The sequence below is a fragment of the Sminthopsis crassicaudata genome, chromosome 1, assembly GCF_048593235.1.
Source record: "Sminthopsis crassicaudata isolate SCR6 chromosome 1, ASM4859323v1, whole genome shotgun sequence".
NCBI lineage: Eukaryota > Metazoa > Chordata > Mammalia > Dasyuromorphia > Dasyuridae > Sminthopsis > Sminthopsis crassicaudata.
Genome location: NC_133617.1, coordinates 119422299 through 119442669, shown reverse-complemented (window position 1 = coordinate 119442669; position 20371 = coordinate 119422299). Strand labels below are relative to the sequence as shown.

Sequence of the window (20371 nt, the reverse complement as noted above, 5' to 3'; positions counted from 1 at the left end):
GATAAATTGTCCTCTCTTAGAATGAAAGCAGTATATTGCTCTAAATCCTGTTACTATTCTCTCCATCCCTCTCCCTTAAGCTGTATTTGTACCAAGCATAGTTTTAGTTAGGCAAGGTTTTCCATTGGGTGAATATAAAATGCAATGAGATCAGAGGTAGAAGAACTCATGGAAAGATCAGGGACATTTGTTGAAATCATGGTCTCATTCATGTGAGGAGTTTGAATCCAAGGAATAACTATAATTTAATATGTTTCTTTTGTTTTCCCTAGTTATATTTTGAAAATGAACACCTGCCATGGATTTCTTTTGTAGCAAATGAGCAGTGTTGTTTCTCTTATGTCCTTTCTCAGCTGTGGATAAACAAAGCTAGAGCCTAAAGCTAAAGATTTGCTGTTGTCTTAGCTGCTAATTACCAGAGATACTATGGTTAAATGACTGCTCTCTTGGTTGCCAGGGAACCTAACATTTGGGGTACATTTCAGGCATCTTTATCCTTTGTGTGTATGAGCCTAAAAATTGTTGCTGAGTTGAGAATTTTTTTAGTTTCTGACAATAATTAAGCCTCTTATCAGAATTAGAGGCAAAGAAATTAAGAAATATCTCCCTGCTGATGTGCTGAAATGAGATAAAGTGTATGCTTGCTTTGTTTTGTTTTTAATTTGGAATTAATATGCTTCTGAGTTTCACTATGATTTGTATAGTTGAGGAATTTAGACCTAGGTATTTATTCTAAGTAATGACATTAAATAGTTGTCAAGGTAACATTGAAAGAGCTAGAGGCATGATTCTAGAACTAAAAAAGGAAATTCTCATCCAGAGCAGCTGGGATTAAGTCACTGAGGGTCTGAGTTACTGAAATAGTGAGTGCTAAATAACCTTGGAGTGAAAAGAGCGAGTTTTGAGTTCTGACATGGCCACTTACTAACTGCGCAAATTTAGACAACTTATTACATCTTTTAAGAGGTAGTTCATATACTTAAAGGGATAAAGCTGTGCATACTCTTTAATCCAACAGTGTCTCTACTGGCCTGTATCCCAAAGAGATTATAAAAAGGGGAAAAGGACCTACATGTGCAAAAATGTTTGTGGCAGCCCTTTTTGTAGTGGCAAGAAACTAGAAACTGAGTGGATGCCCATCAATTGGGGAATGTCTGAATAAGTTAAGGGATATGAATGTAATAGAATATTATTGTTCTATAGGAAGTGATGATCAGGCTGATTTCACAAAAGCCTGGGAAATCTTGCATGAATCTGACACTGAGTGAAGTGAGCAGAATCAAGAGAACATTGTCCATAGTAACAATATGATTATTGATGATCAACTGTGATGGACTTGGCTCTTTTCAACAAAGAGGTGATTCAAGGAAATTCCAGTAGACTTTTGATGGAAAGAGCCATTTGCATCCACTGAAAGAACTATGGAGATTGAATGTGAATCAAAGCATGGTATTTTCACCTTTTTTGTTGCTGTTGTTGTTTGATTGATTGGTTTATTTTTTCTTTCTCATGTTTCTTTTTCTCTTTTGATCTGATTTTTTTCCTGTGCAGCATGATAAATGTGAAAATACTTGTGGAAGAATTGCACATGTTTAACCTATATTGAATTGCTTGCTCTGTTGGGAATGGAGGCAAAAGGAAGAAAATTTTGGAACACAAGGTTTTGCAAGAGTGAATGTTGAAAAATAAGTTTGCATGTATTTGGAAAAATAATTTTAAAAAGAGATAGTTCATGGGATTTAAGAGTCAGAAAGGACCTCACTGACTATATTATCCAATGCATGTTCAAAAAAGGAAGAAGAAAACACAGGTATAACATACTTTACAAGTGATCATTTAACTTTTGTATGCAAATCTCCAGTGACAAGACAACTCATTCACTCCTATAGCAGGAGATGGACTCATGAAAAGCTAAATTCAAATACTGCTTTAGATAAATATTTAGTTTTATGACCCTATGAAATGAATAATAAATGAAGCATTTATTTTGTATTTTACTATGTGCAAAGCACTGCTATGACATATACAGGACAAGTACTAAGAATAGAAAAGTACGACAGTCCCTGTTGTCAAAGAGTTTATATAATCTAATAAGAGACAGCATATATAAAAAGGTTTCAGCTATAAGTCATATGAAAACATCCCATAGTCATTTGTGTATGTACAATGCAAAACAGATGTTAATGTCTCATCTTAAATGTCGTTTCCCATTAGTAAGATATCAATTTTTAATGTTGAACTTGACAGTTCAATAGTTGGTATTTGATGGTGTCTAGGATTTTGATAGTGAGAACTTTCTTTTTGAGGTTTTCAATACCTGTGGTTATTTTATCTATAGGAGCAGGTGCCAGGTTACATAATCACAGGGATTGTTGCCCAGAATGATGATTGAGGGCACTAGGTCTGAGGTTCAGGGTTTGGGATGTTTCCATCAGAATCTGAGGGGATATGGTGGCCAAAGTTTCTCTCTCAGAGTGCCTCTCTGCTTCATATGAGCTGGCTTTCTTGCCTTGTGTGACAGTTGGTTGACAGTTGACTCCTTCTTTACAGGCATTATATCCCTGGCCATGAGGATTAGACTGAAGCAGAACTGATGATGTAGGAGTTGCTTCCATTCCTATGGCAATTGTGGCTTAGATAAGTCACTTATTCAAATTCCTTTGGCATCCACCTTTACCTAATTCTCACTTGTGGGTCCAAGAAGCAATAGTGTGTATAGTGACCACACTACAATAAACCATCTCTGGAGATGAGCTAAACTAGGTTGAGGTCTCAAACCTGTTGATGAGTTAGAGGGCTATTTATTCCAAGCTTGTGAAGAATTTCCCTGGTAGAATGAGCATATGAGAACAATTTGTTCCAAAGGCCACAAAAGCAGTTGAAACAGGCAATGAAGTAATTAGAGTTTGGTGAGGCAAGACATCCAAGTCATTCAATGCATTCTGGGTCGTTGCCAAGAGTCCTGATTTTTGTCTCATCACTAGATTTTGATGACTCTAAAAGACAGAGAGACTAATGACTCTATGCAACTTTGCCTCACTTAAAGCCAATTCTCAAGCAAGTCAAGACATTATCCATGATGCCATAGGTTCTCTTTGAAAATGAAAGAAAACAACAATAATAGTACTTGTTTTGAGGATCAAATGAAATAAGTATATTATATACTGGGTATTGTTATTGTTGAATGTGCATAAACCTGAAAAGCGATATATCATCACTATTATTATTTAGTTCAATCTAGAGTTGAAACATTTCAAAGGTATTATAAGAATATATTCTCTGGTCCTTGTTTAATCATAATTTTGTGGGATTAAATACTCTACAAATTTGGGAAGGAGAAAGTACAGGCATAGAATATTAGGGATATATGATAGCTACACAATTAGTTGATAATTAGCTATTAGTTGATTATAAATGATTATATAATTAGTTGATAATAAATGAAGATAGATAATATATACATAAATATGATATATATATAAGGGGAGACAGAGAAAAGGAGAAGGAAAGGGGAGAGAGGGAGAAGAAAGGAGAGAAAGAGGGAAAAGAGAGAGAAGCAGAGAGAGGAAGAGAGAGGCAGACAAACAAACAGAGAGAAGGAAGAAGAGAAAGAGGGAAGAAGAAAGGGAGAGAGAAAGAAAACCTATATTAGACTTCATACAAGATCAAACTCTACACAAAATTTTAGTACAACTTGGCAAACAGCTTCTAATAGCTCTGATTCTTAATGTCAACTTCTAGGAAGATAACATAAAAATCTATTATTTTAATTTGTTTTATTTTTAAAGGTTCTTAACTTATCAGGAGACAAAATAATATTGAGACAACCTATTGTACAGGGAGGATTACTCAAGGTCCAGTAATGCTAACATATTTTCATGGTGCTTTATATTCATTTTTACAAGCATTATCTTATTGAATCTTCGCTGTGAGAGAAACAATATAAGCATTATTACCCTTATTTTATAGGTAAACAAGCTGACTCTAAGAAAAAGCAAGGGATTTGATCAATATGGCCAATATGGGACCAGAATGCAAGTTTATGCTTGTACTATATATTTTCCCATGCTGCCTCTGTTTTTGATAGGTTTACATTCTAATTCCAAATGGGCCACTTACTAGCCATATGAACTTGGGTAAATCACATAAATTCTATGTTCTAAAACATTTGGGCCTCTATATCCTCATCTATAAAAACAGAGTTCATAATAAATCCTTGCATAATCATAATGAAACAAAGTACTGAATATGGAGTTAAAAAATCTTGGTCTGAATCCTACATTTCTTACTTGCTACATATATGCCTTTTAAAAAATAATCTTCAGGGGCAGCTAGATGGCACAGTAGATAGATCATTGGTCTTGCTAATCCTGTTCCAATTCTGCCTCAGTTCTAATCAGTTCTAATTAGTTCTAATCTGGGTTCAGACACTTAAAACTTAATAGCTATGTGACCCTGAGCAAGTCACTTAATCCCAATTGCCTAGCAAAATAAAATAATTTCACCTTCTTCTGGGTCACAGCTTCATCTATAAAATGGAAGTAAGGGAACAATATTATCTAACTCAGAGAGTTGGCCTTAAATCCATGATTATACTGTGTGACCCTATTTATGTCACCTAATTTTCAGTGCAATAAGCAACTCTTTAAAACTATATAAATGGCAGTGCTAACCTGTATTAATAAAGGGTGCTTCCTTTTCCTGGGAGTTTATTCTATACCAATGAAATTAGACCTACTCTTTATTTCTCTCCCTAATCCATGGTAAAAACAATTCTTTCCAAGAATACAGAAGATCTGGATTCAGATTCTACTCTGTTTGTTAGTGCTTATATAACTCTGGTCAATTCACTCTCTGGTTCTCAACTTCCCATCTACAAATTAAGGGGGCCAGACTAGATCATCTCTATGATCCCTTACAATACTAAATCTATGACCTTTTGATTCTAACACTTGCCCTCTCTACCTTATGCAATATAAAAATAGTTATGTATATGAAAGCATTTTATGAAATGTAAATTAAAGTCTGGTATATTCTCTACAAATTAAATTAAATAAAAAATTAAACTGGTTTTCCCATCTCTCCTCTGTAGATTTGTTATCTGGACACTGTCTCCTCTTTGCGGCTATAGCAATGAAGAAGACAAAGGGTCTCAGGGTTTTTGAGTTGAGTCACCATTATTCCACCCTTTAGAGTTCATTAGAAGGTAAGATTGGAGTCACTGAATCTTTAGGGACAGATCTCTTACCAACTTTAGTGGAATTGGCTTGTGCACCCTTGAAAGCATTTAATTCCCCAGGGCAGCTTTGGCTTGGGTGTTTTCAAAGGAATACTATTAACTGGATGATGAACATGTTTGCTATCTCTGTTGGCTCCAGGTAAAACAAGATATTCTTGTGCCAGTGATAAATGCTTTTCTACAACACAATAACCTAATTTACTGATTGTACTCAAAAGCATTTGGACAATGAAGTAAATTGTACATGTCAAAATGAGAAGAAAAGGATTCGAAAGGAAAGAATAAAATGGAAATGGAATTGGAACATAAGTGAAGTATAATGACTTTCTATGAGAGGGGTGATTCTTAAATTCGCCTATAAAATACTTAGTATGCCCACTATATATGATCCGGTGTCACAAGGTCCTGGTAGAATAAATCAGAGTAAGATAACTCGGAAGGATGGAAATTATACCTCTAGTACATTCTTAATCCAATGCAGTTAGTGATTTTAATTAAATCTACAAAATGTTAAAGATATAAATAGCCTTATTAGCAAAGGAAAGTCTAATGGTAAACTTAAGCAGAATGCAAATTTACCAAGCATGAACGCAGAAAGTTGACTTTATTAAATGTATATGTGGATAACATGTGTATGTGTATGTAAAATATATAGGACATTAATAATATGTATACTACACATTCATTATATAATTATATATTGAACATGTATCATGTATGTATGTATGTATGTGTGTGTGATTTAGGCACATGTATGTCATCTCTTTTTCTGGATAGATGATCTGTCCTTTTTTTAATCTAGTTCTTTATTACTACAAAAGATGGGCAGCACATATAGGCAGAAGAATGAACAAAACACAGAATTACAGAATTTTGGAGCAAGATAGTCATCTTATTCAACTTTCATGTTACAGAGGAGAATAATGAAACAATAAACATTGAATTACTTTCTCAAGGTCAAGCTGTTGATAAGTAGAACAGATAAGATTCTTTCCAGTTACAGCTCTAGAACTTGTCTCTTTTAACTCTAAAATATATACAATATCTCATCGATCATCGATCAGCAGCTTCTGGAGACAACATCATATTACACTTCCCTTTATTTTTAATTTCTACTACATGTGTCATCAAAAAGATACAATTTGTCATTTAAGTTTTTATATAACACATTCTATTTCTACTTGATAAATATTAATTAGCCTTACCTCTTCAGGGGAATTATACATCTTTTGGTTTCCTCCTTTGTTCTTCATAGCAGTTAACATATTTCTAGTCACTTGATTAAACACTGAATTTATGGTGCTTTGTTGTTATTTTTTAAATGGAAAACTTTTTGCTTTGAAACAATAGTTGGTCATGTCTGTTGCTATCTCATAGTTAAATTAAAGAGCAAGAAGAAGGCATTTAATGCACTAGGTAGCCCTTCTATCAACTTCTATGGGAAAATACAACTGAGAATCACATAGTAAATATGAGGCATTGGATAAGAGACTGGATCAAGAGTCAGAAAAACCTGAGTTTGCACTACCTGGCTTCTCTACCCCTTGAACTGACATTTATTGATTGTGCAAACTTTGGAAAATCAAGTCAGAAGATGAGAGATTTAGTGAAGCACAATTGGAATGATATACATAAAATGGTTTGCAAATTTTTATGTCTTATGCAAATGTCAGTAATTATGGAGGCAGCTAAGTGCCTCAATAAATTGTCCTGCAACTAGGAAGATCTAAGTTCAAATCTTGCCTTATACACTTAACAAACTGTGTGATCCTGGACAAGTTACTTAATCCTGTTTGATTTAGACTGGACAAGGAAATAGCAAACCAGTATCATTGCCAAGAAAATCTCATAAACAATAATAGCAATGCTACATCTCATAGAGTCACAAAAAGTTGGAGATGACTAAACAAAACCAATTTTTATTATAGGATAAGAAGGCAGGAGATTCACTCAACATGCTAGAGGCCTTTTTCATTTTCTCCTGAAATGTATCTCACAATCTTGTTACATGTCATACATGCCCTCCTGGCATTTACAATAACAGAGTACCTTTGACCACTGACCTTTGCAGTGTCAACTCTACCTGGCTCACTTCCTCTGAGACCTTTAAAGGTCTCTGGCTATGATTTCTCGAATCTATAGTTTAATAACCAGTAGCGTACTCAAGAACAGCCACGTGTAATCTTAAAAGCCTTTATTATACCTACTCACATGATGCCCTGACTTGTCAGCTCCCTAATGAACACCTGGTCTGAAGACCCATGTGTTCTCTACCAAACTCCTTACCTCTCTGGGCTATCCATCAGCTTGGCTTAGCTTGGCTTGACTACCCCAGGTTAGGGAACCAGGTTAAAGAGCACCATGTTAAAGAGAGCGACAGCTGTCTGCAGTGAGCTTATAAAGGACCTGTGAGGTAACACACACAGCCAATCAGTGAGAGAGTTGTCATCCATTACAAAGCTATTGCAATATGGCCAAGATCCCACCCACAGGGCAGTCCTATATCCACAGAGATTACTTCTGGGCCACTTGAATCTCCTGTTGCACTGTGGTGCCGCCAATTTAAAGGGCCCTTACAATTCCCTTCTCTTGTTTTGCGGGAACCTCACATCTCATCACGCTAAACTTTTAGCACCAGCTGTAGTTCACTTGATTCATGAAATGACAGAGTGTTATGCCCAAGGAGATGCAAAGCAGCAGATCAGTAAACAGAAGTATGACAATGAGAACTAGGCTCACAGTGGCCAAGTGTTCAACCCATTTGTTAAAGTCATACTCAAAGAGATAATAAGCCAAAGAGGTTGGATGCCAATGAGGTAGGATGTCAACACTGAGGTGGGAAGTCAACAAGGTAAAACATCACAATTCTAGTTAACAATTAAATATCAGTGAGGTAGGGTGTCATAATTCTAGTTACATTTATCACAATTTTAGACCAATTCTAGTTTCCAACAATTCTCAATTGCACTTGTCACAATCCTAGAACAATTCTAGTTTCACAGATGCACATAAGCAAAGTCATGTCCAGTAACATTGTCTCAATAACAATGGCAGGTGGGTGAGTTGGTTTTTCACCCACTAATTTAACAGCATAGGGCAAAGCCTCTCCCCAGGCCACCATATGGCAAGTAGCCACAGGAGGAGCAAGCAGGCCCATCCATTTACAGTCTTTATATTGCATATCACCCAAAACAGTCCATTTCAGCTGCAACACTGGAACTGTCTGCTGTCTCTGGTGTCATGGTCAGGAGGAACATTGCAGCCATCTGCGTCTGGAGGGCTGCTGACATCTGGCTGGTCCCTCTGGGCTGTTGTCTGGTCCTTCTCTTGGATCCCCAGGTGACAAATGTCTCTGGTGGGGATGAACTCTGCTGCTGGATCTGCACCTAGGAAAGAATGTACCCAGGGCCCAACTTGGGCCTTTCCAAATGCCATCCAGGCCTTTCTACATCACAGTGGAAATAAAGTTGTTGTCAAAAAGATTAACAAAAGTCAGACAAAAGTTAGTCAGTCTGTCACTTAGCTGCACTTTCTGTGTATGCCCGAAGTGCATTGCTAAGGTAAAATGCAAAGAATTTAAAAATGTAAAACCAAAATAATTTAAAAATGTAAAACTGAAATAGATTAAAAATGTAAAACCAAAATAACTTAAAAAGGTAAAATCAAAATAACTTAGTAATGTAAAATCAAAATAACTTAAAACTGTAAAATCAAAAGAATTTAAAAATGTAAAATCAAAATTTAAAAATTGCAAGCATATTGTGCATATCCCAAAATTCCTTTCTCTTGTTTAGAAGAGAAGATCTTGGGGATATAGTCTGTGCAGTAATGACTTTACTAGTAGGATTATAAGAAATGCCAATGGAATGGGCAAAGTCAAATTCAATGCAAAAATACCTAAAGGCAAAATATTTGTAAACCAATCCATAAACTGTCTTAAATGCATGTGAAATTTCTACAATGGAAAAATGGTTGATCACATGTCTAGCTGCTTCTCCAGATTGGAATGAATCCATAATGTCCATTGGTCTTAAAACGTTAAATTTCAAACCATAAGGGTTTTGTCCTATAGGGAATATAGGAGAGTGAAAGAAAGATAAGCTATGTAGCTTTTTGCCATGCTCTTAGCTTCCTCTTTAGTTATCACAATTCGCAAATATAAGATTCTAGCAGCCTGATTATAAAAGATATGATTTGAAGGTCCACTCTGAAAATGGACATGTAGGGTATATTTATCTGAGAGCTTTCTCACTTGCTCTCGAAGTTCTTAAAAGAGTTGATACAGTGGCCTGCCACTAATACAGGTAATGAAAAACAAAAAACAAAAAACACTAGGCTATATCCCTGAAGTCTTTTGCCTAAAAATCAAAGTTTGAGTTTCCGATACCGAATTGTACTTCAGGAGTGTGAATCAATAAATCTGATATTATTTTTCCTCCTGGGTCAAAGATCACACACTGTCTATTTATTCTAGTGATTAAAACAGCAATTTTCCAAACCATTCTAAACATAAACACTGTTTTATAAGTACTCGTAGGGGGTTGGGAAATCAAGCCCACCTGTGGAAGTAGAAAATCCACGAGGTAAGAAAAGAGGAGTTCCAACTCTCCAAAGACGATCCTAGCAGTTTTACAAGTATAAAACTCCACTCTCTCTAACTGCAAGGTCTTATCCCTGTAAGGTTTCTTAGAAATTAACTGAACTGTATTTTTAAAATTTTTCTGATTATAGTCAATACCACAATTCTTTTTTGCCTTGGGCCATATAAGCCTACTCTAGTCTTTTGAAATGAAGACACAGGGGTTTTGAATGGATTAATGGGCAGTGCTGATAATTATCACCCTTCCTTTTCCTCCTCCTCCTTCTCCCTGGGCCCACAAAAGTGAGGCAGAGGGAAGAAGAATTGGAAAATTCCCCAAAGGCTGATTTAAAATCCAACCCGAGCTTTGCACATAAAAAGAACTAAACCTCTTCTCAATGGAAGAGAAATCTATAAATTCCTTAAAACAATAATGCACAAGGTAAACCAACAAAACTCTAAGAAGAATTTCTCCAACTGAAGTCCATGTGGTTCTTTTATTTTCCTCCTTAGCTTCAGCCACTGATTTGTGTAGTAACCTATCTTTTTCTTCTTTCTCTATCTCAATCTGTAGTTTAACCTGCAATTCTAGTAACTCTTTTTTAACTCAACTTCTAGTTGTCCCATTTTATACTCTATACTTTCATACAAACACATTAGCTCTACGTTGTTCCCTCTCCAAGATATATTTAATGGGTGTGGGGATAGCCTTCTCAGAGCTTGATTACAAGCTTCCTGTTGTTCTTCAGTGGTGATCTTTGTTAAAAGATGTTCTATCTGGCTCTTTAACCTCTTTATATAAGCATTATGTTCAGTTGTATCCTTGAGCCTGATCCCAGGGTTACCTGGGTCCATATTGCCTCTCTGCCTTTCCTCCTAAGTGGCATTTCTACCAGATCTTTCAGAATCTTAATTCTGAATATTAAATATTTTCAAAACCTGATAATTCCTGATGCGTCCACATTCAGGGGCCATTTGTAACATGCCTTTCTGGCAGTTACAATTGCTATTCTGCCCTAGGCCCAACAGAGTAACTTTTACCACTGACCTTTGCAGTGTCAACTCTACCTGGCTCCCCTCCTCTGAGGCCTTCAAAGGTTTCTGGCCACAATCTCTTGAATCTATAGTTTAATAACCGGTAGCACACTCAAGAATAGCCACGTATAATCTTAAAAGCCTTTATTATACCTACTCACATAATGCCCTGACTTGTTGGTTCCCTAGTGAACACCTGGTCTGAAGACCCACGTGTTCATTACCAAACTCCTTACCTCTCGGCTATCCATCAGCTTGGCTTGGCCACCCAGGCTAGGGAGCCAGGTTAAAGAGTGCCAGGTTAAAGAGAGTGACTGCTGTCTGCAGTGGGCTTATAAAGGACCTATGAGGTCACATATACAGCCAACCAGCAAGAGAGCCGTCATCCATTACGAAACTATCTCAATATGGACAGGATCCCACCCATAGGGCAGTCCTATATCCACAGAGAATACTTCTGGGGGAATCTCCTGTTGCTCTGTGGCCACCCATTTAAAGGGTCCTTACAGTTCTTTAATGAGATCCTTTACTCATTCACAGTTATTCACTGGTTAGATATCTGAATCTTCTATCATATATTTTTTCTTGGAAAAGCATTTTCTTATTCTTCCTGTCTTCAGAAGCAGCAATATTCTAGGTCTCACAGCATATAACAGCACCAATAAAACATTTCTATTAAAAAAGATGAGCCTTTGCTATTATGGAAAGCTTGCAGCTGTTTCAAGGCCAAACTTTGAAACAAGAGTTTATCAGACATGTTCAAAAGCCACAGGTTATATGTCCATTTTGGATGGTTGGTTGGTTGATTGATTGCTTGCTTCTTGCTTAGTTGATTGGCTGCTTGCTTCTTGCTTAGTTGCTTGGTTGCTAGGTTGCTTGCTTGATTAATTGCTTGATTGGTTGGTTGGTTTGTTGGTTGAGTGATTGGTTGGTTGGTTGGTTGGTTGATTGAGTGATTGGTTGGTTGGTTAGTTGGTTGGTTGGTTAGTTAGTTGGTTGGTTGGTTGGTTGGTTGAGTGATTGGTTGGTTGGTTGGTTGGTTGGTTGATTGTTGTCCTTTGTTCTCAAAGATGACCAAAGTGACATCACTATATTAGAGTTGAGTTACAGTGAATCCAATTATGGCTGATCAGACCAATACAAGCTCAGAGTGCTTTGCCACAGATTGGGTACAGATTGTTCATATAAACATGTAGGGTAGCTTCTCTAATTTTTGCACATCTCATGTTTCTTCTGGACTAATATAATTCTGCTTTGCTCACAGAACACCGCACTTTTTCTGATGAAGACACATCATACTGAATAGTCCCATGCCAGTGTCTCCCATGTCATACAATCAGTTCTAAAGTTCTTAAGAAATACCTTGATTGTGTCCTTGTATCTCTTTTTCTTGACTACCTTGTAAGTTCTCCATAATTTTTTTTTTTTTTTTTGGCCAAGTGTTCATTTGGTATTTGAATAATATGGCCAGTCCAACAAACTTCAGTGTGTGGAATGTCAACTAAAGCAGGGATTAAGTTCTAAGGGAAGATACTATAAACTAATGTTTGAAATTAGGAACTTAAACTCTGTACTCCAATTACCCAGAACTACTTGTAGTTTCTTGAATTCAACAATCTCTTTCCCTCCTGTCTTTGTACTGATTATGCTCTATGCATAGAATGCTCTGCTCCCTCATTACCACCTTTTGGCTTCCCTGGATTCATTTAAGATTCCACTTAAAATCCATCATCTTCAGAAATACTTTCCTGATTTACCCAGCTACAGTCCTTTCTCCTCTGATTTTACATTCTATTTACTCTATCTCATTTACTGCCCCTAGTTATTTGTATATTGTTTAGTCCATTAGCTTTTTAGCTGCATGATATGATAGATGATTTTGCCTTTCTTTGTTTCCCTAGCATTTAGTATAGTTTCTAGAATATAGTAAAAAGTTAATCATGCTTAATACCAATTTTATAAAATATAGATCTGATTGTGTCATCCCCTGCTCAATAAAATCCAGTGTTTCATATTTACTCCAGGATCAAACATAAAAGCCTCTGTCACTCTATGTTCTTCATAATCTACCTCCCCTACATCTATGTTTCTAATCTTTTTATATCTTACACTCCCCTCTATCCATGTACTGTTCCACTTAAAGACACTGTAATACTTAATACAACTCAAACAAGATACTCCATCTCTTGATTCTGGACATCTCTGATTCCTTCATGCATGAAATGTTTTCCCTCCTCATCTTTGCCATTTGACTTCTCTGGTTTTCTTTTCCCTTGTTCCCCCAATTCTAATCCCTTCTCTTTGTTGGCTATTTTCCATTTATCCTGTATATAGTTTATTAGCATATAGTTATTTGTATTTTGTCTTTCTTTTTCCTCTCTGTCCCTTCAGATTGTGAATTCCTTGAAAGCAAGAATTCTTTTATTGCTTTTCTTTATTTCTTCAAGCACTAAGCCCAGTCCTGGTACATAATAAGTACTTAACAAATGTTGATAAATTGGCAGATTGATAACTCAAATGAAGATTTCACTATTTCCTATTTATTTTCTATCTTCATGATGGAGAATGGTTTGATTCTGAGGTGATCTCACAGGTTTACAGCTTTTTAGTAAGGTTACAAAGTCTTAACACCAGGACAAGGGCCATAAAAAAGGTCTAATATTTTCTTTTCTCCATAATTTTCAAGTAAAAAAAATACTTAATCATTTTTAAGATATAATGAGGTTGCAGAAGGGTTTTCTTAGATATTGCCACAGTGTCCTGAGTGTTATAAAATAAGCCAATCATATATATGCCTAATCAAAGACACAGAAAGAGGTGTTTTATGGATTTATCTAATGTATTAAAGACAAGATCATTTATTTAGTGGCTCCAAAATTAAAGGCTATGTTAAATAAATACAGAGTACAATGGCACTGAGTCTGTGATAGCAAAAAGCTTTTTTTGGTTTTGTTTTACTTCCTGCTTTCCAATCTCTCTCTTCAGATAGACAACAGACAGAAAGGGTCTGTCTTTGTCTTCAGAAGACCCTTAAATCTGGAATAAATTTCAGTCATTTACTAAATATGTCCCACAACAATTATTCCAAACCTTTGTTTATTTTCTGGGGTCTAAAATCCTGTAGTTGTACAAAGTACACATGGCTCCAAGAAGAAAAAAAAAAAATCTTCACTGTAGGAGAGCCTAGTGAGAGCAAGCTCTCCTTCTCCAAGAAGTTAAAACCAGGTTTTAACCTTCTGGCTTTAGATGCGGTCACACAGCAGAAAAATTTGAATTATGGGTGCTTTTTTTTTTTTTTCCTTTGTGAACAAAACATGTAAATAAGGGATCACAGGAGGCAGTGCTAACATAATGATGGAATTCACAGATGAGTTTACCAACAACAGAAGGAGCTATTCAGGAGCCCCATACCGTAAAGAATTAATAACCAAAACCTGCTCTCCTGCAAGCTGAAAAATATGTAAATAACTTCATTAAGTCATCTCCCAGCCTGCCTGCAAGTTTCTCTCTTTCCAGATACTTATTCAGAGAACTGGTAAGAGTTGTTGTTTTTTTTTTTTTTTTTCCTCTCAGGTGGTCAGATATATTTCTTTTTCTTTTTCTTTTTTTTTTAATTTTATAATTATAACATTTTTTTGACAGTACATATGCATAGGCATTTTTTTTTTACAACATTATCCCTTGTACTCCTTTCTGTTCTGAGTTTTTCCTCTCTTTCCCTCCACCCCCTTCCCTAGATGGCAGACATTCCCATACATATTAAATATGTTATAGTATATCCTAGGTACAATATATATGTGCAGAACCGAATTTTGTTGTTGTTGCAAAGGAAGAATTGTATTCAGAACGTAAAAATAATCTGGGAATAAAAACAAAAACAAAAACAAAATGCTCACAGTTTACACTCATTTCCCAGTGTTCCTTTTCTGGGTGTAGCTGATTCTGTCCATCATTGATCAATTGGAATTGGATTAGCTCTTCCCTATGTTGAAGATATCCACTTCCATCAGAATATATCCTCATACTGTATCATTGTTGAAGTGTATAATGATCTCCTAGTTCTGCTCATTTCACTCAGCATCAGTTCATTGTAAGTCTCTCCAAGCCTCTCTGTATTCCTCCTGTTGGTCATTTCTTACAGAACAATAATATTCCATAACATTCATATACCATAATTTACCCAACCATTCTCCAATTGATGGGCATCCATTCATTTTCCAGTTTCTAGCCACCACAAAAAGGGCTGCCACAAACATTTTGGCACATACAGGTCCCTTTCCCTTCTTTAGTATTTCCTTAGGGGTCAGATTTATTTCTGCTCAGTCCAGTCCCCTTTAACCTCCTAGAGGGACATTAGTAACTCAGAATAAGGAAGAAGGTTTTTGGAGAGTTAATTAATTAATAGTTGTAAAATGCTTCAAGATGTTCGAATGAAAGGTGCTGTCATAATGAGGAATCTCCCAATGCTGTTTTTTTTTTTTTTCCTTCTTGCTAGCCTGACCAAAGTTCTTCCTTAATCTAAGCAAGGCCAGGATGTGTCTGGAATTATTTCCCCTCAAAAATCCTGAGGATTGCAATCTGATTTCTCATGAGGAAATTGTAGTTATTGTGTTCTTAATAGACAATAATTAATATATCATCCCCAATTCTGTCATTTCTCTTGAAACTTTTTTTTCTGGACATAGTCTCTGTTTAGAGACAAATTTAATGATGGTCCTAGGTGGTAATAATCATTGTACTTCCTAACAAAAAAGGAAGTATGTATGGCTCTTCTACTTTTTCAATGATACAAAATAATTTTCTCTTTTGACTGTTCCTTGTTTCTTTTCTTTTCTTTTCTTTTCTTTTCTTTTCTTTTCTTTTCTTTTCTTTTCTTTTTTTTTTTTTATCAAATCCACCAGTGCTTAAGAGTTGTGGGATTTTTTGTCTTTAATTATGGAAGGTCCCAGTAAGTACAGAATTTAGGAAATCCCCCTTGTATCGAAGTTTCCACATTTGTTATGATTATTTACCTTGTACAAATGTTGAGGATTCAATTCTAGTTTACTAAGCACTCTATTATGGATATAGTTCATTACTTTTTTAGTCATAAACCACTGAAGCTTTCAGCATGGCAAAGCCGGGATGGTGGTATCATTATCTTTGGAGGAAACATTCTCAGTTTGTCTAATAAACCCCTGCTACATCCTGGTCATCTTTAGTCCTTTTGCTTGTATAGCTTAGGAAAAGCAAGTTGAGGCTTGGAAACTGCATAACTTATAGGAGGTATTGGATAAATTCTTGTAGGTAATAATTTTGATGACAGCAACATTGATGATGGTAATGGTAAATGAATATATGCTTTTTTATTCTCATTAATAACAAATCATGGAACAATATGATCTTAGAAGGATTACAAGTAACTGATCATTAATGGGAACACTCCCCTTTCTCAATGAAACCATTATGCTAATAAGGTAAGGTTTTAATTCAATGTGCTAACTGTCCCACCTTTAAGGACTTATATTCTAATGGGGAAAAATAACATACACATTGATAAATAAACACAAAAATTGATATTTTCTTTGCATTAATGAAATATTTGGATGGGATCCATGCTTTCAGGGATTACATAGATATACTCTGTTATTTTTGGTCCCTCCAAGGAATCCCAATCATACTATTCTTTCTTGACTTTCCTAAGTTAATTTTGTCTGTATCCTCTCATAAATTTATTGCAGAAAATAAACCAAGCTTGTTGGTGTCTTATTCTCTTGCCTTTTGGAAGATACTAGTGTAACACATAATGCTTTGTATGTAATAAACAGTAAACTAATGCTAGCTGAATTGAATTAAATTGAATGATCTTCTTAACTTGCCAAACCCAGATATGTCAAAGAAACTTCATATTCTCTTGTATATTTACTTTACATCAATTTTTGCCTTTATCAATGTGCAGTTCTTTTTCCTCAGTAGAATGTAAATCCTTGAGGGTGAGACATATAGTACATTTCATTAAAGCTTTTAGTTTGATGATGTAATGATTTCATTGGGGAAGGGGAGATGTTCCCACTAATGATGAGACTTGTAATCTTCAGCCTTCTAAGATCATGTTGTTCCATGATTTGTAGCCACATAGCATTAATGGAGAATATAAATGTTAAAGAAATGACTTTTGCAAATAGTTTGGGACCATTTAAAAGACTGTAATTTTAAAAAAATATAATATGCCCAATTACTATGGTCATAGCTTCTTGTCCAAAAATAATTATAGACTTCCCATTCATTTGCAGTTTGGACAATAACTTTTTTGTTGTTGTTTTGACAAATCTTTTTTGTCCTATTCTGAATTTTACTGTAGTTTTATAGTCTCCTGGGTATTGATGCATTGTAGTGCCATCTATAAATAATAATAATGGCTAGTATTTACATAGTACTTTAAAGTTTGCAAAGCACTTTGTGAATATTTTCATATTACCTTCATAATTCCAGGAGTAAGCACTATAATTCTCCCCATTTTATAGATGAGGAAATTGAAACAGTAATATGTCTGGGGTTCAAGTTATATGCCCATATAATTAATAAGTATCTGAGGGAGAATTTGAACTTAAGTCTGAAGCTCTAACCATTGTACTACTTAGCTGCTGTTAAAATCAGATCCTTTTGAAGAATTATGCTTTGAATAGAGAATCCTTTTGTTTGGAATTTGTGTAGGACATCTTCCAAAGTTGTGGTGAACTACTTAGATGAGCATATTTCTGCCTGTTTAACACCTTGTTTTTTGGCAACACTAATGGGATCTTGGAACAAAGTTATCACTGAAGTCACATCTATAATAGTCTTGTATAATTTTAAAATGGGAGACACAATTGAGTGTAGCCTTTGAGAATGCATTTTGTTCTACCAAGTCAAATACATTTTTTGAAAAGCAAATAAACAATAGATGAAACAAGAGCTTATATTCTTTATACCTTTCAATTCTCTGACTGTAAAATCTTGGCTCTGCAATTTATCACCTTGGTTAAATCCTTGGGACTGTTTCCTTATTTATAAAATGAGATGGTCAGACCAGATGATTTCTAAAAGTTCTTCCACCTATAAATCTAGAATTTCATAAGTCTTCCATTTTTGTATTCCTAGCACCTAAAATGTTATTTCTCAGTGGGTGCTCAATCTTCTTGAATTCAACTGAATCAAAAAGTTATTTTGATTTTTTTTAGAATTTTGCAGCTAAGTGATTCAGTTCTTTGTTTCACTTCATTTATAAATGTAGCCTCTGTTTAACCTCTTCTCCCTATGCAGAAACACTTTTCTCAAGACAAGTGGCATAAAATGCCTGGATTAATCTAACCGACTCACCAGGGTAAAGTTAATATAAAGCTATGTCACATTCCAGTCTCTTGGATAGATATTAACTGGAACAAATCCTAGAACTTGGTTCTAAGGAGTGGCAGTGCCATTTATCATCTTCTGCCCTAAGGGCCCCTGATTCTTTATTAGTGTCCACTACTACTGTCACTGAGTCTGTTATCCATCCATTCTGCAAACCAGTACACTTGGCAGATGCTGACCTCACGATTACAAAGTCCAAATGTTTTACTAAAATTGAGATTGATCGAGTCAACCTGGCTACCTTTATCTGACAATTTAGTGGCTTCATCAAAAAGGAGGAAAAAATAGATTTGTTTGTTAGAATTCATCTTAGTGACTTCAGCAGCTGTCAGTTACAGATCCTCCAAAGAACAAGCATGATTATAGCTTCTTCCTATAACTTCAAAATTCATAACTTAATAAATCTCAAATTGGAAGCGATCTCTGAAGTCCCCTTATTTAATAGATGATGAAACTCAGACCCAGGGAAATTGAATGGCTTGTCCTAGATCACAAAGGCAGGAAGCATGAAAATATTTTAACCTTGACTTCCATTTCCAAAGCCAGTATACTTTCCACTGTAGTAGTCTGAAATTTGTTTATTTAGAAAACTACTGATGTGCTATTAAGACCCTATTCTGTACATCTGTAAAGCCAGAGAAACTTGAGTCGAGATAGAGATTAGAGAGTATTTAATAATTTATTAAATGGAGAGATATACTAGGATCAAATGAATTCATGGTTTGATCCCAGGGCTGAATGAGACTATTGTCTCCAAGAATCCAGCCAAAATGTGACTTCTCAAAGATATATATATGGCTCAGACATAGGGGGTAAACTGAGGCAGGGATGGAGTCAGGGTGCTGAGAGCAGAACAGGACTCTGTCAGGGTGGGGTGAGCCTCTGGAGAGGGGGATGACTTAATCAGGGGGAGATACTCTGACATGGGGAGAGGCATCTTGATAAAACAGTATCTGATATTCTAATAGCTTGGGATGGGGAGAGGCATTCTGATTTTCTAAAACATAAGTTCTTTTATCCTTATCAAGTATTCTGATAAAGAGGGAGGGGAGGTTTTGCAGAACTGAGAATCTGGGAAACCCAGGCAGGACTGAGTCAGGATAGTTAGGGAAACTGAATCAGGACAATAAAGGAGAACTGTGGTATAACATATCCTTTTCCTATCCCTTGCAAACAAAAAATGTAGAATCTACTGGAAGAGCAATAAGTAGGAATTAGGGCTTTTCCCCAAGCTCACTTTCTCAAGGAGAGACTCACTATTTCTTTCTATGGTAAAGGTCTTCTGTGTGCTACTTTCCTGCCTCAAACCCTCAAGCTCCAGTTAAATAAATTTACTCCAGGTGAAAAAATACTTAGTTCTACTTCTATCCACTGGACAAGTCTGATGGTCATCTACCATCCTAATTACAATACTTGCAATTTTTTTTTTTTTTTTTTTTTTTTTTTTTTTTTTAGTGTCTGTTGCTGAGCTTGTTTTCAGCTTTTAGGGAAAAACAAGTTCTTTTCAGTTTTTATTGGTCAATCTATGAGAAGACTACATTCTTCTTATGAGACCAGGACTCAACTCTATGGAAAGCCACGCTGGCATATTTTGGGATTAATTTCCTAGTAACAATAGCTTTAATAAAAAACATACTTCTATTGTAGTAAAGAAAAAAAAAAAAAAAACAACTAACGCACAACACGCATTTTGCAAACTCTGCCAAACAAGGCAATGTTTGTTTACGCTTTAGAAAAGCATTTAATGTGTTTTGTTTACATTTGCATACATCTTTCTAAAACACATGCATATACAAAACACAGTTGTTGTTTCTTATTATTAATATTGTATTATGGGGCCTCTTCATGTCAACCCAGATGGGCTCCCTCTGTGAAGTTTTATACTTTTATCCCTGAGAATGAATCTTTTAGCCCACTTTTAAGAGCTCTGATCACTTTAACCTATACATAGAGTATTAAGACAGGTCCTTCCTAGATTTGATGGATAAAAACATAAAAATTACTTTGATATATTTGTATTTCACATATTTCATAGATGAACACTTGGTCTTTTGTTTTTTTTAATTTTTTAAATATCATACCACCCTAAATATTTAAGGAGGTTTTTTTCTCCAAAAGCATAGGAGTGAAATAGATGAACTCATAGG

General features: G+C 35.5%; 1 long non-coding RNA gene across 1 annotated transcript in view; it reads left to right on the top strand.

Annotated features, from left to right (window-relative positions):
• The first annotated feature begins 833 nt into the window (after window positions 1-833).
• The window catches only part of LOC141552875 (uncharacterized), a 41561-nt gene continuing 22023 nt past the window's right edge, over window positions 834-20371 (top strand). The window contains exons 1-2 of the long non-coding RNA XR_012485253.1: window positions 834-966; window positions 5093-5206. This is a non-coding gene — a long non-coding RNA (uncharacterized LOC141552875). The remainder of the gene's footprint in view (window positions 967-5092; window positions 5207-20371) is intronic.